This window comes from Halichoerus grypus, chromosome 2 (genome assembly GCF_964656455.1).
Source record: "Halichoerus grypus chromosome 2, mHalGry1.hap1.1, whole genome shotgun sequence".
Lineage (NCBI taxonomy): Eukaryota > Metazoa > Chordata > Mammalia > Carnivora > Phocidae > Halichoerus > Halichoerus grypus.
This window is the reverse complement of record NC_135713.1, coordinates 67,626,752-67,641,568: the sequence shown is the minus strand read 5'-3', so window position 1 is coordinate 67,641,568 and position 14,817 is coordinate 67,626,752. Positions and strand designations below refer to the sequence as shown.

General features: G+C 38.6%; 1 protein-coding gene across 1 annotated transcript in view; it reads left to right on the top strand.

The window, feature by feature from the left end:
• MAN2A1 (mannosidase alpha class 2A member 1) overlaps positions 1 to 14,817 on the top strand; it is a 165,866-nt gene that overhangs the window by 40,547 nt on the left and 110,502 nt on the right. The window lies entirely within an intron of this gene.

The window sequence follows — 14,817 nt, the reverse complement described above, 5'->3', positions numbered from 1 at the left end:
CTGTTTTTTTGTTTGTTTGTTTTTTGTTTTTGCAATTTGGTAATATTAAACATTAATTATACAGTGAAACAAGACTTGAATTTTTAGAAGGTAAAAATTCTTAGGCTTATATCTGAAACTAAAATATTTCTTCACATCCTTTTTTCCCTGATTCTAGTTCATCTCTGAAAAAGTGACTTGAAACTTTTCTGTTGAAGTCCTTATGTTCCAACTTTGTCCCAGAAATTGAATTACTAGGTCAAAGGGGCTTAATATTTTAAACGGTTTTTGAAGCATATAATCAAAGTGACCCTTGGAAAGATTGTTTCAGAGTATTCTTCTATCTTCCATATAGAATTGTACCAATGTCTCTGCCTAGTTGGCCACCAATATAATTTTTTTCTAAAACTTTTGACCAATTTGATGGTTGAAATATTTTAATTTGGATTTTTGATTACTGATAATGTTGCATATTTTCTCAGTGTGGTATGATGAGAGAATCTGTTCCCCATGTGTCCCTCCCTTCTGCTCCCAAGAATTTAAGGATTATCATAGCATGAATTGCTTTCTTTTATTTATTTAATATCACATATATAGCACTTACTGTTTTAATGCCTGTTCTGAGCACTTCACAAATGATAACTGATAATCCTCGCAGCAGTCCTGTGAAGTAGGTACAATGACTGTCCTCGTTTTACAGATAAAGACACTGGTTGTCCGGGGTCACCCAGCTGGGACGCATCTCGCTGGCGTGCCATCCGGGGCCGCCTGTCCAGCCCCACAGGCTCTTCCCTCCCATGCTGTGCTCTGCTGCTGCCCTAAGATGTAAATTGTCCGTTTTTTTTTCCTACTGATTTGAAGTGCCATCTTTGTTGTATTTAAATATGCATTGATTTCTGGGTTTTCTGACCTCTTTCATGGACTTTTCTGCTTGACTCTGATTGTCGTGGCTTTAAGATCTGTTTCATTAATGGGCAATTTAAATCTCCCTTTGTCTTTCTTTGCTGAAAAATTCTTTTAATGAGTGACCACTTAATTTTCCCAAGGAGCTTTAGAATTAATTTGTTAAATTCTTCCTACCGTATCAAAAAAGAAAAGGATTTTGATGGAAGTTGACACAAACTAATTTAAAGATAATTTGGAGGGATTTGGTTTTCCATCATTATCCATCAGACCTTTTTTTTTTTTTCTTGGTAGGGCACAGCATTCAAAAACTTTGCTAGTGATACACACACACACACGCACGCACACACACAGAAGAGATGGGAACCTATAAAGATGCTGGTAGAGTTTTATGTATGTTAGGTGGTTAGAAATAACATAAATGCTACAATAAAAGACCTGAAGTTTATACTTGTAGACATGGATGTCAGAAAGAGTACAGATTGTGAGTTAGTGCAAAATGGTAGAAAGTGGGTTATCTGAAATCTGACAGGAAGTTTTTTGGCATATGTGGATGATTGTGAACACAGACATTGAACTGAGGTAGCTGGTAGACCTTGGAGGGTGTGTGTGTGTGTGTGTGTGTGTGTGTGTCGACCTTGGAGGGGTGTGTGTGTGTGTGTGTGTGTGTGTGTCTTGTGTATCCCTATGTGGCTGGGTTCAACTGGGTGCAGTTTTCTGCCTTCTTCACTTCTGTTTCTCAGGGACAAAATTTCACTTAAGCAATACAAAATTTGCTCCCTGATATAATCATTCACTTTGGAATAAATTTTTGTTTTTGAAACAAGCATTTATAGCAGAAATGACTATACCTATTTTTTTTGCCACTGTTCCCCTGTCAGCTCCCTTTTGTTTTTAGGGATTTTATTACTTTTTAAATTTAGTACATAGGGTTTGTGCCCGATCTTTGCTTATTAGCTCATTCGGTCATGCATTCTGCAACTGCCCCATTGGATATCTCCAATGGGGCAAGAGCGACGAGGTTTGGGCACTCGTGAGATGAGTATTTCTTTTTCTTGATTGTAAATTCTAACTCTCACCACTGACAAATAATTATCTTTTCTCCTTTTAATAACTAAAATTACTATAACTACCACTCGTAGTTTGTTTGGATTTGCCTGATCTCTGTGCCCTTTTTACATCAGAGAGAATTCATTTAGAACAGTAGTTCAAATGGTTAGGCCCTGGAATGAGGCTACCTGGGTTCAAATTCTGGCAACTCCCATCTATTGTGTGAACTTTGGGCAAATTACCTAACCTCTCTGTGTCTCATTTTCTTTGTTTGTCTAGTGAGGATAATATTGGGACCTATTTTATTTGGTTTTTATGAAGATCGAATGAATACAAATAAATGCTTAGCCCAATGCCTGGCATATTTTAAGTCTTTAATAAATATTAAAAGCTCTTGTTATTTTAGTTTTTGTCACTTTGAGTCTTTCTCTTGGACACTCAGTGTAGAACTTTAGTTCCGAAGTCATCCTGAGCATCTTCATCTTTTAATAAAAGAATTTAACTGTAAAATATATGCTTTCTTTCTTAAAAAAGCTTTTTAATGTATTGCTTCAGTGAAGATAACCTTCCCCTCCACTTCCCCGCTCAGACATTTTTAGGATTTTTAAAATTTTATCCATAAAATTTAAATTTTGACCATGTATCTAGGTATAACTTATTATTAAACTTTCCATCTGTCAATTCAAACATATCTTCGGCTTATGTGTTCTGCTCTTACTATATACTGTTTTTATTTTCTCTGGGGATTAAATTTTCTAGTTATTGAGTCTCGCTTTTCCACATGCATTTTTGATTTCTTTGTTATATTTACTGTGTTTGGGAGATTTTTCTTAAGGGTTCTTTTTTTCCCCCACTTCAGATTCAGTTCTTTGAGGGTATGAAACATGTTCTTTTCTGGCTTTGAATGCTTGGTTTTAACTGTTCTTGTTTGCTTGTTTGTTTTTTACCCCTCAGTTCTGCATTCTTTATATGGTACCCTGTAAGTCCAAGTATTTTCGTCCTTTTTATTCATCCTTGAACAATAACAGATGTATATACACCTGGAATTTGTCCTAAAACAGAGAGTGTAACTGGCCTCAATTCCTTCCTGTTCTAACTAAGTACTTTGTTTCCTTGTTGTGGGTGTTAGTTAATATTGACTGGCCAGCGTCCATTCCCCCTGGTTTCCTTTTGGGAAATGGCCTCTCACACACGTCAGATCCTCCATCTTCCTGCCTCAGGTCAGACAGGCCAGCTATGACCTGAGCTCAGCTAATCAGTGTATTATTGCCCAGCATTCTGAGTCATTAGAAAGTGAAACGAGGGTGGACAAAAGGAAGCAAGAGAGGCAGACGTAGAGGGAAGGTTGCAGGTCATCCCTCACAGCCTTGGTGCGTTCATAAGACTCTTCCCGTCCTGGGACATGGTCCCTGTGATCCCTGTAGCTTGTCCTCTCATTTTCTTCCAGCCCTTCGTTAAGCTTGGACTTATAGTCCTCAGTTTTGTGTGCCCAGGAGAGTCTCCCAGTGCATTTCCTCTCTGGAGTCGGCAGGTGTTGTTGGCAAACAAGAAAGCTAGCTGATCTGTTCCCCCTCAGATCCTTTGTTGGAGAGCTGGATTCTGAAAGATTGCATGGGCATCAGGGACCCAGCAGCTGGAGAAGATGTCCCTGTCATGAAAAGGAGTGGCCGAGGGGAAGAGAGGAGCTGGGGCTGTGGGAAGATGGGGAGATTTATGAAGTGTTTGTTCTCTGCTGGGTGAAGCTGCGGAGGCCAGGATTAGCTTTCTCCATTCAGCTTTCTCTTTTGTGACGTGTAAGCCAAGTAAGAGCTTTGGCCTGTCTGAAGGTCCTGCTTCACAAGAGTATAGGAGAGAGTCCAGCTACCTCCGAAGGAAAGTGGGCTTGCTGCCTGCTGCTTTTCGTAAGGTGAGGCCATGCTTGTTTCCTCCCAGGATGGCTGCATTAGGGAGCTACCCTCTGCAGCAGTAAGGACCCTGGGGTCGAGAGGCTTCTCTGTAGGATGAGCTCTCAAAGAGCCCTCAGGCTGAAGTATGGAGATAGTGATTAGTGTCTGTCCCAAGATACAGCTTTGCTTCAGTCCTTGGCCCTCCAAATTAGGGGCTGTTGCCCAAATCTCTCAGGGTCCTTTCTCTTTATGATTTGAGACTCCATGTTGATTTTTCTTGTAGGATGATGGCAAGTCAGTACTTGAATTATTTTAGTTTCATCTGTGTAGTATCTGTCAGAACCGCCGCCAATTTTATAGCATGAGGATAGTCCCCTTCTCCTTATTCTAGCTGGGTGCATGTCTCTCTCTCTTTTTCTACTCTGTTGGCCATTTTACTTAGGTTGAGCTGTATGAAATTGCTGGTATTTCACCATTTTTGATGTACAAAAATATCAATATCATGGGATTCAACCTAAGATTAAGGATAGAAAATGGTAAGATGTGGTAAGGAGTGGGAATACAAATGAGAATCTAATGCTCAATTCATTGTCTTAAACTTCTTTTGACAGATGCTATTTTGGCAGTGGGAAATATTCTGGAATATAGGCCTGATCTTGATGATACCATTTTGCTTGAAGAAAATATTGTTTTTGTTTGTTTGTTCTTTTTGTTTTGTTTTGTTTTAAGATTTTATATTTATTTGAGGGAGAGACAGAGAGAGCACAAATGGAGGGAGGGGCAGAGGGAGAGGGACAAGCAGACCCCTCTGCTGAGTGGGGAGCCTGACAGGCTCAATCCCAGAACCCTGAGATCATGACCTGAACCAAAGTCAGACGCTTAACTGACTGAGCCACCTAGGAGTCCCAAAGAAAACATTGTTTTTTATAGCAAAGTTAGGGCAAATGAGTTTTGTTTCTGGTCAAGCTTTGTCAAAGTTTTCTCCCTTCTTGGCATTATCATACACTTTTATTCACTTATTACATTTATCTGTGGAATTAGGGTCATAGCATTTTTTCCCCTACTTACTTAAACATAACATTCTTAGTATTTCTTGCCTAAATGTATGTTTTGGGGAAAAATTAATAGATGTACAGGTGTGCTTTCAGTATTTAAAATCCTGAGCTTGTACTAAGTGGTGTTAACTGATAGAATTTTTTTGACTGCTAGTATAATGCTTATGCAGTGGCTTATTTTTTCCTTTTTGAAGATGAGTCTATGGATTCTATGTCTGTACCTAAATTTGCAAGCTACCTATTGCAGAACAGAACCTGTTAATTCCAGCAGAGTTCCATGTAAGCTTTTATTGTCCCTGAAGAATACCAATTGATTGTGGGAACTCAACAGAAACATAACTCAAGTGATCCCCATAGTCTATTCTAGCAGTGACTTGTTTGATTCTCACCCCCTGTGGCAGCAGTCTTCAGCTCTATAAGCTTTTAAAAATGAGAATCTAGTTAACTAAAGGGAGATCCATGCAAACAACATCTAGCCTTTTTGTGTGTGTGTGTGTGTGTGTGTGTGAGATTCAAAGTAATTTAATCAATTATAGTCATGGTGCCTACTTGTAACACATATCCACTGGATTTAAAAGAAACTTCCTCCCGTTAAATAATCAACACATTTTCTGTCTATGCTTGTTTTATTTTTGAAAATGACTAGGATGTTAACATTCTTTTTACTTTTTAGGCTTCATATTTGAATATTCTTCAGCTAAATGCAGTTAAATACTGCATGATGTTTATAATACATCAAAATGTGAATCCTCATTCAGAATCAAGCAGCTGAAACATTAACCTTAGCATTTCTTTTGACTAGCGCCCAGCATATTACATACTTACTTTTTCTCTCTGGGCACTGAGACACTGAAACAGTTTTTACGGTGCATGTGCTCTTGCTGTTGAGACTGGTGTTCAGTGAAGAAGCCCAATGAGTTGTTGGAACCTAGAACAGTTTGTGTTCACCGAAGTCTTGACCAGCTTCTGTGTGGACATTTTGGTATGAAATAAGGCTTCCTTTGTGTGTGTGGGGAGGAAAGGTATCATCAGTGAATGGTTATTGAAGTGATGGTTAATGAAAATATTTTATCTTCAACACATTGCTGGGTTTCATTGCTTTGCCAAGAATGCACAATCTTTTTTTTTTTTTTTTTTTTTAAGATTATTTGTTTGAGAGAGAGCGCGTGCATGAGAGAGAGAGCACTAGCTGGAAGGGGGAAGGGGCAGAAGGAGAGGGAGAAGCAGGCTCCCCGTTGAGCAGGGAGCCCAATGTGGGACTTGATCCCAGGACCCCAGGATCATGACTGAGCTGAAGGCAGATGTTTAACCGACTGAGCCACTCAGGTGCCCCAAGAATGGAAAATTTCTAATCTGTCATTCTCTTACGTCTTTTTTCCTAGGTTTATATTTAAGTGAACCTTGTACCCTATTTTCTTAACTATCTGTTTGCTTATTGAAATCAGAGAAATGGGGGCACATTTCAGGTTTCACTATAAAAATGTACCTTTAAAGTTCTCATACAGGTTAATTTATTATATGTTTTATACAGGTCACATTTTACGGTATTTGACCGAAGGCTGCTGTGAAATTTGCAGAGCAATAAGAAGTTACAGTGTGTCTTGTGATGTTCAGAGTAAATTGCAGATTTGGATTGAGTTTAGAGCCTAAAGATACATAACATTTAATCAAAGGAATCAAAGCAATTCACCGGTGTCTAAAATAATTTTAGTTCTAATAGTTGAAGCAGCAGCATATGTGTATTTGAAGAAGTATGTATTTCACCCCACTTCCTCCACTCCCAGTTCATTTCCAATGAGGCAGCTTTGTGCACCTTCCACCCCTCAGCCACTTCGGCTGCTGGCTTCTGTCTACCTCATGGATACTGGCAAAAGCCATGAGGGACTTCTCAGCTGCTCCATCCACTGGATGTTGGCGCGGTCCGCCTGAAGGCTTTCTTTGCAGCATCAACACTGACCACTTCACTGTCCTTGAAATTCTTTCCTTTTTTGTCTTCTCTGACCCAGAGCTGTTTGTCTCCTGTTTCTCTTCCTGCCTTGCTGAGCATTCCTTTTTCATCCCCTCAGTTTCCTCCTCTGCTCACTTCCTCCATGTCCCTTTCTCGCCTGTGGGGTCGTACCCCTTGCTTCTCCTCTTCATCCTGCAGGTTCATCCACACTGTTATTTTAATTACTAGGTGTTTGGGCTGCTTCCAGATCTAAAGTGCCAACCTCAACTTCTTTTTTCCCTATTTAATGACAATAGTAACAGCTAACACTTCCTGAGTGCTTAACGTATACCAGGCATGTTGTAAGCACTTACATGTATTTATTCAGTCAGTCCTATAGCTTTCTTAGGAGTTAAGATGAGTTGAGTTTCCTTATGAGGAAACTGAGGCAGGGGTGTAAAGGAACGCACCTAAGATTCTCCAGCTAGTGAATAGGGCATGAGGACCAGAACCAGTGCTGTTAAGCATTGTGTGCTCTGCCTTTTCCATCTGCCATTCAGGCCAAATCCAGTCAGTCCCCTAAGCCTTGTCACTTACTCCTCTTTAGTATTTCTGTGCTCTGAACCCCAGCTCCAGGCCCATTACTCTGTGTTTCCTGCTATTATGAAAACCTCCAGCTGGTCTTCCTGTGTCTAGCTCTGTCTCTTCCAGGTGTCCTCCATTTCTCCCACAGAGTTAGGTTTCTAATGTATCATTCTGTCCATGTCACTTCTTGGCTTTAAAATGCTTCAGTGATGCTTCAGTGTCAGAAGGTACAGACCCATCTCTTTTGTCTGGCACACACTGGCTCTTGCTCTGATTCCTCCCTACTTGTCCATCCTTCCCTCTGATCACTTCCTGCCTCACAGTCTATTCTTAGCCCTGCTGAGCTACGTGGGTGTCCTCAGACACATGTTATTTCTTGTTTAGGAATTTGCCCATGAGTTGAGCTTAGAATTTTTTTTTTCCTTTTGTGCAATGGATAATCTCAGTCTTACTCATTTTTCAAGACTCAGCTGAAATATTACCTTATTTCCGAAGCCTTCCCTTATTTACTCCATCATTCATTCAACAAATACTGTGCTAGACTCCGGGGATACAGGAGATGAGGAAGACAGACCTGATTCCAGTCTTCAAGGCAGAATAGGGAAGACATGTAATTAAACATAGTAGCAAGAGAAACAGTCAACAAAACCAAAAGACAACCAACAGAATGGGAAAAGATATTTGCAAATGACATATCAGATAAAGGGCTAGTATCCAAAATCTATAAAGAACTTACCAAACTCAACACCCAAAGAACAAATGATCCAGTCAAGAAATGGGCAGAAGACATGAACAGACATTTTTCCAAAGAAGATATCCAGATGGCCAACAGACACATGAAAAAGTGCTCAACATTGCTTGACATCAGGGAAATCCAAATCAAAACCTCAGTGAGATACCACTTCACACCAGTCAGAATGGCTAAAATTAACAAGTCAGGAAAGACAGATGTTGGCGGGGATGCGGAGAAAGGGAACCCTCCTACACTGTTGGTGGGAATGCAAGCTGGTGCAGCCACTCTGGAAAACAGTATGGAGGTTCCTCAAAAAGTTGAAAATAGAGCTACCATATGATCCAGCAATTGCACTACTGGGTATTTACCCCAAAGATATGAATGTAGGGATCCAAAGGGGTACGTGCACCCCGATGTTTATAGCAGCAATGTCTGCAATAGCCAAACTGTAGAAAGAGCCAAGATGTCCATCGACAGATGAATGGATAAAGAAGTGGTGTATATATATACAATGGAATATTATGCAGCCATCAAAAGGAATGAAATCTTGCCATTTGCAATGACGTGGATGGAACTGGAGGGTATTATGCTGAGCGAAATAAGTCTATCAGAGAAAGATAATTATCATATGATCTCACTGATATGAGGAATTCTTAATCTCTGGAAACAAACTGAGGGTTGCTGGAGTGGTGGGGGGTGGGAGGGATGGAGTGGCTGGGTGATAGACATTGGGGATGTATGTGCTATGGTGAGTGCTGTGAATTGTGTAAGACTGTTGAATCACAGAGCTGTACCTCTAACAAATAATACATTGTATGTTAAAAAAAAAAAAAAGCAGGAAGGGAAAAATGAAGGAGGGAAACCGTAGGGGGAGACGAACCATGAGAAACTATGGACTCTGAGAAACAAACTGAGGGTTCTAGAGGGGAGGGGGGTGGGAGGATGTGTTAGCCTGGTGATGGGTATTAAAGAGGGCACGTACTGAATGGAGCACCGGGTGTTATACGCAAACAATGAATCATGGAACATTACATCAAAAACTAATGATGTAATGTATGGTGATTAACATAACATAATAAAATAAAAAATAAAAATAAATAAAATAATTAAATAAGGGAAAAAAACCAAAAAAACATAGTATCACAATAAAGTGTTTGCTTCTATGGAAGCAAGAAGGGTGTCTTGGAAGGCTTCCTGAAGCAGGTGGTATTCAGGCTGAAACCTGAAAGGGGTTTATAATTAGCCAGTTATGTAGGGGGTGGGGAAGGAATTCCAGGTTATGAGAGCAGAATTGTGATTATGGGCCAGGGATTATTAGCAAGAGCTTGGCATGTTCAAACACCCAGGAGAAGTTTATGAGGCTTCAGCAGTGAGGAGGAAGGTGTGTGTGCTCGGGCTGGTTAATGTCTGGTCATCAAGGAGATGCAGATTATAACTACTACAAGATTCTATCCCAGACCCTTTAGAATGGCTACAATCAAAAAGCCTGACAACACCAAGAGTTGACAAGAATGTGCAGCAACTGGAACTCTCATATTGCTAGTGGGGATATAAAATGGGACAATTGCTTTCTGAAAAGCCACCAGAGTTTTCCAAAGTAACACATACATAATGAGACCTAGGAGCCCCCTGCTAGGAATTTACCTAAGAGAAATAAAAACATGCTCACAAAAAGACTTGTTTAGACATTTTCATGGTAATTTCACACTGGAAACAGTTCAAATGTCCATCAACAAGATAATAGATGAAAAAAAGGGCATATTTGTGCAGTGGAATTACTGCTCAGCAGTGAAAAAGAATGAATTACTGAAATACATGGTAATATGGATGAATCTAATAAACATGTTAAGCAAAAAAAGCCTGACAGAGAATAATAAATATTGTATGATTTTATTTTATGAAGTCTAAGAGTAGCTAAACCTATCTATTATGATAGAAATCATGAAGTAAGAATGTCTTTCTTTTTTGGAGCAGTTGAGGCGGGAGATAATTGGAAAGGGGCATGAAGGAACTGTCTGAGTTAATGGAAATAGTCCATATCTTGTTTTTGGTGGTGATTACAGGGGTATAAACACTTGTCAAAACTGATCAAACCAAACACACGTGTATTGTGTGTTGATATCTCAAAAGTCCTTTAAATACAGTACAGCCATAAACATGATGATAGGTATGTTTATTAACATGGAAAGGTGTGCGTTGGTATAGTATTAAGTAAAAGAAGTTGGTCAAAAACTGTGCCTACCATAACCCCTTATGCATTTATAGCAAGATAGTGAATAGATTTTTGAATTTTACTCTTTAATCTCATATATTTTTTTATTCATTATGAATGAGCATTTTATTAATTTGTTTTGGAAAATGATAGAATGAAGTAATATTCACTATACAGTGAAATATTTAAAGACGATCCTCTTTTTTTTGTTTTCTTTTTTCTTAAGTTTTTGTTTAAATTCCAGTTAACATACACTGTAATATTAGTTTCAGGTGTGCAATATAATGGTTCAACACTTACGTGCAACACAGAGTGCTCATCACAAGTGCATTTCTTAATCCCCATCACCTATTTCACCCATCCCTCCACCCCCCTCCCCTCTGGTAACCAGCAGTTTATTCTCTGTAGTTAAAGAGTCTCGTCTTGGTTTGCCTCTCTGTCTTTTTCCCCCCATGATCATTTGTTTTGTTTTGTGTCTTAAATTCCACACATGAGTGAAATCGTGTCATATTTGTCTTTCTCTAACTTACTTCGCTTAGCGTGATACGCTCTGACTCTATCCTCGTCATTGCAAATGGCAAGATTTCATTCTTTTTTATGGCTAATATTCCATTATGTATATATATACATATATATGTGACGGCTTTATCCATTAGTCAATGGACATTTAGGGTCTTTCCATAATTTGGCTGTTGTTGATAATAGTGCTGTAAACTTTGGGGTACATGTATCCCTTTTAATTAGTATTTTTGTATCCTTTGGGTAAATGCCTAGTGCAGTGCTGGGTTGTAGGGTAGTCCTATTTTTAACTTTTTGAGGATACTCCATACTGTTTTCCAGAGTGGCTGCACCAGTTTGCATAAAGAATATCCTCTTATTAAAACTTGACAGAAATGGGGGTCCTTGGGTGGCTCGGTCAGTTAAGCATCTGCCTTTGGCTTGGGTCATGATCCCAGGGTCCTGGGCCCGTGTCAGGCTTCCTGCTCAGTGGGGAGTCTGCTTCTCCCTCTCCCTCTCCCTCTCCCCCCGCTCATGCTCTCTCCCCCACTTCTCTCTCTCTCTCTCACATCAATAAAATCTTAAAAAAAATGATTAATTGAGCCATCTAATATTGGAAATATTCTTAAATAACATTTCATGATTATTTTATGCTATCGCTATGTTAGTTTTCAGTGTTTAGGAGAAATCGGTATAATATTTATAGTTTAGAAAAAAATTTTCACTTAATTAATGTGTTAATGTAAGTCCAAGTGTATAAAGGGTACACAGTGAAAGGTAAGAGATGAACCACTCTTGTCTCTTTGCCATCTAGTTCTTCTCACAGAATGCAGCTGCTGTGAACTCTATTATAGATACACAGGGAAACATACGTACATATACCTGTGTGCAAATACATGTTTATTATGCAAATGATAGCATGCCATGCACATTGAGCTGATCTTTTTCTGAATGAGTCTGTTTTTTTATTGTAAAATATTCATAACATAAAACTTAGCATCTTACTGATTTTATTTGTACCATTTGATTGCATTAAGTACATTCACATTGCTGTGCAGTCATAACTATCATCTGTCTCTAGAACTTTTTCATGATCTCAAACTGTAACCGTACCTGTTACACAATAACTTGCCATTCACCTTCAGTCCTGCCCCTGGCATCACCATTCTACTTTCTGTAAGTTTGACTACTTTAGGTACCTCATATGAATGGAATAATATGTGTCTTATTGTGTCTGGCTTTGATTTCACTTAGCATAAAGTCTTCAGGGTTCATCCATGCTGAAGCATGTATCAGAATTCCCTTCCTTTTTTAAGGCTGAATAATGATATTTTATTGCATGAATATACCACATTTTACTTATCCATTCATCCATCATTGGACATTTGGGTTGTTTCTATCTTTTGGCTATTGTGAATAATACTGCTGTGAACATAGGTGTTCAAATATCTGTTCAAGTCCCAGCTTTTAATTCTTTTGTGTGTATATCCACAAGTGGAATTGCTGGATCATGTAGTAATTCTGTGTTTGAAGTTTTGCAGGACCCCTCATGTTTTCCACAGCAACTGTACCCCTTTACATTGCCACCCACAATGTACAAGGTTTCCAATAGCTCTGCATCCTTGACACCTCTTTGCTGTTTTTTTTTTTTTTAATCTAATTTCCATCCTAATGGATATTGTACCATGCTTTTCAATCTTAATGTATCTTGGAGAACCTTTCAGGAAAGAAGAGCCCCTCTTTTTAAAGACAGTATAAAAATCTATTTTTTTGACTCTTCCCAGTGGGTGACCATGTAGTTTTATTTCTGGTCTTTTGTGAATGCATGGAATGTATCTTTATATTTAGTGTGTATAATGCTTCTGTTTATTTTTATACTTTATTTTTTGACTTAATTTGAATGAACATGTATAAAAGTGTATATGCATTTTACAATTTGATAGTTACTGCCAGAAATGTGTAACAATACCGATTTCCATACATCTTTGACCTCATAGTATGTTACACGACTTTTTGGTCTTTCCAATATGATAAGTAAAAGTGACATCTTGAAGTTTTAATTTGCATTTCCTTATGAGTGAGGCTAAATTTCTTTTCATTTTTGGGAGGCCATCATTTCTGAAATATATGCTGCGTATTCTTTGTTCACTTGTCTTTTGAGTTATTGGTATCCTTTTCTAATAGGAACCCTGAGTGTTAAATGGTGAGCAAACTAGGTGTGACTCCTGCCCTCACGGAGCTTACAGTCTATGGAGGGAGAAAGACAATAAACATACAGTGTGTAATTAAGTTTTATGATAAATGTTATAAAAGGAAAGTTTTGGGTTTTATGAAAGATAACTATATAGGTGGCTGGGCTTTAGATGAGATGTGGTGGCTAGGAAAGGCTCCAGGTGGATCCATAAGAGCTGGTGAGGCAGGTGTTGGGAGGGAAAATATGCCAGGCAGAGAGCGCGTGGACAGTGAAATGAAAGGAGTATGGCTGGAATGAAGTGAGGAAGGAATGATGAGAGAGAACACATTTGCCATCTGTCCCTCATGTTCTGAATCTTTATATAATTTATTTTAGAAAGAGAGAACGTGTGAGGAGGGGGAGGGGCAGAAGGAGGGGGGCAGAGAGAGAATCTCTAGTAGACTCTGCACTGAGATCAGAGCCTGACCTGGGTCTCGATCTCACCACCCTGAGATCATGACCTGAGCTGAAACCCAAGTCAGTGCCCAGCCAGCTGTGCCACCCAGGCGCCCCCTCGTGTACTATAGCTTTACAGACAGGCGTCAACAATATTCAGAAGTATACGATGAATATCCCCAATTAGTATTCTATGAGGGGTCTTAAAACAGGTTTTATTTTTGTTCTCATATATTAGGTACTTCCCATGAAAGGCGTATGAATCAGGCACATGATAAGCAAATGTTTTTAGGCTATTAATTGATTTGTTGGGAGCCTCCATCTTTTTGAATTTTCCACGTAACTAAATTTTTATTTAAGAATGAATCCCTGTACATCATCTTGTATTATTTCATATTTCCCCAGATGTGTGATTACAAATTCAGTTCGTTTTCTCGTGAAATTAATTTGTGATTCTTTGAAGCTGGCTAAATGATGCATTTTTTACTACTAAGTTATCTGTAACCATTTCCGCATTAGGGAAAAAAGCTCTTTGAGTCTATCTTTCTATGTGTGACCAAGTTCCAAATGTGTGATGAGTCTACAGAGGGGAAAAAGTGACACTCAGAGAAAATGATTTGCAGCTTCGTGTGGTCGGCAAGGACATTCTTAAGTGTAAATTCTGCATCTTAGGCAAATCGAGCTGTGACAGATATGCCAAGCCTAATTTTGATCGGTTATTTTGTTAAGCTTTTTATACCAAATTCCTCAGCAATGAAATAGTAGAAACAGAAATGTGTAATGCTGTTACCAGTGGTTACAAGTCAACCATTTAAAAAAGTGAAACAGGAGTGTTGTTAATGTTGAAGTTAGTGCCTGGTTTCCTATTTTCTGTATGTCTATATTCTTTTCTTTCCTTCCCTTTCCCTGTCTTTTCACTTTTGTTTCTAGATCTCATGTTTATTAGGAAATATGAGGAAAAGTGTACACGCAAAAATTTTGCCAGAAGCCAGTCTCTTGGCAGAAACGATGAAATAGATCCGATGGAGTGGGCATGTCTTTTTTCGATTTTGTATTCCTCTGGGCCAGAGAAATAGCTCAGTTTTGCTTGTTGAGCACTAAGTGCATGGACATTGGAAGCACCTGTATTCTAAGTGACTTTTTCTGTAGCTGTAGGTACTTCCCATTGCTTGATTTAAAAAAAAAAAGTCTCAAATATACAGTTGCAGTCTGTCTTAATTTTATTTTCATCATGTTGCTAACAGTGGCAATTTTAACTACAAATATTTATAAATATATATAAATAATATATATGTTATTTATATTTATAAATATATAAATAATATATACTTAATATATAATATATATTTAATATATATTT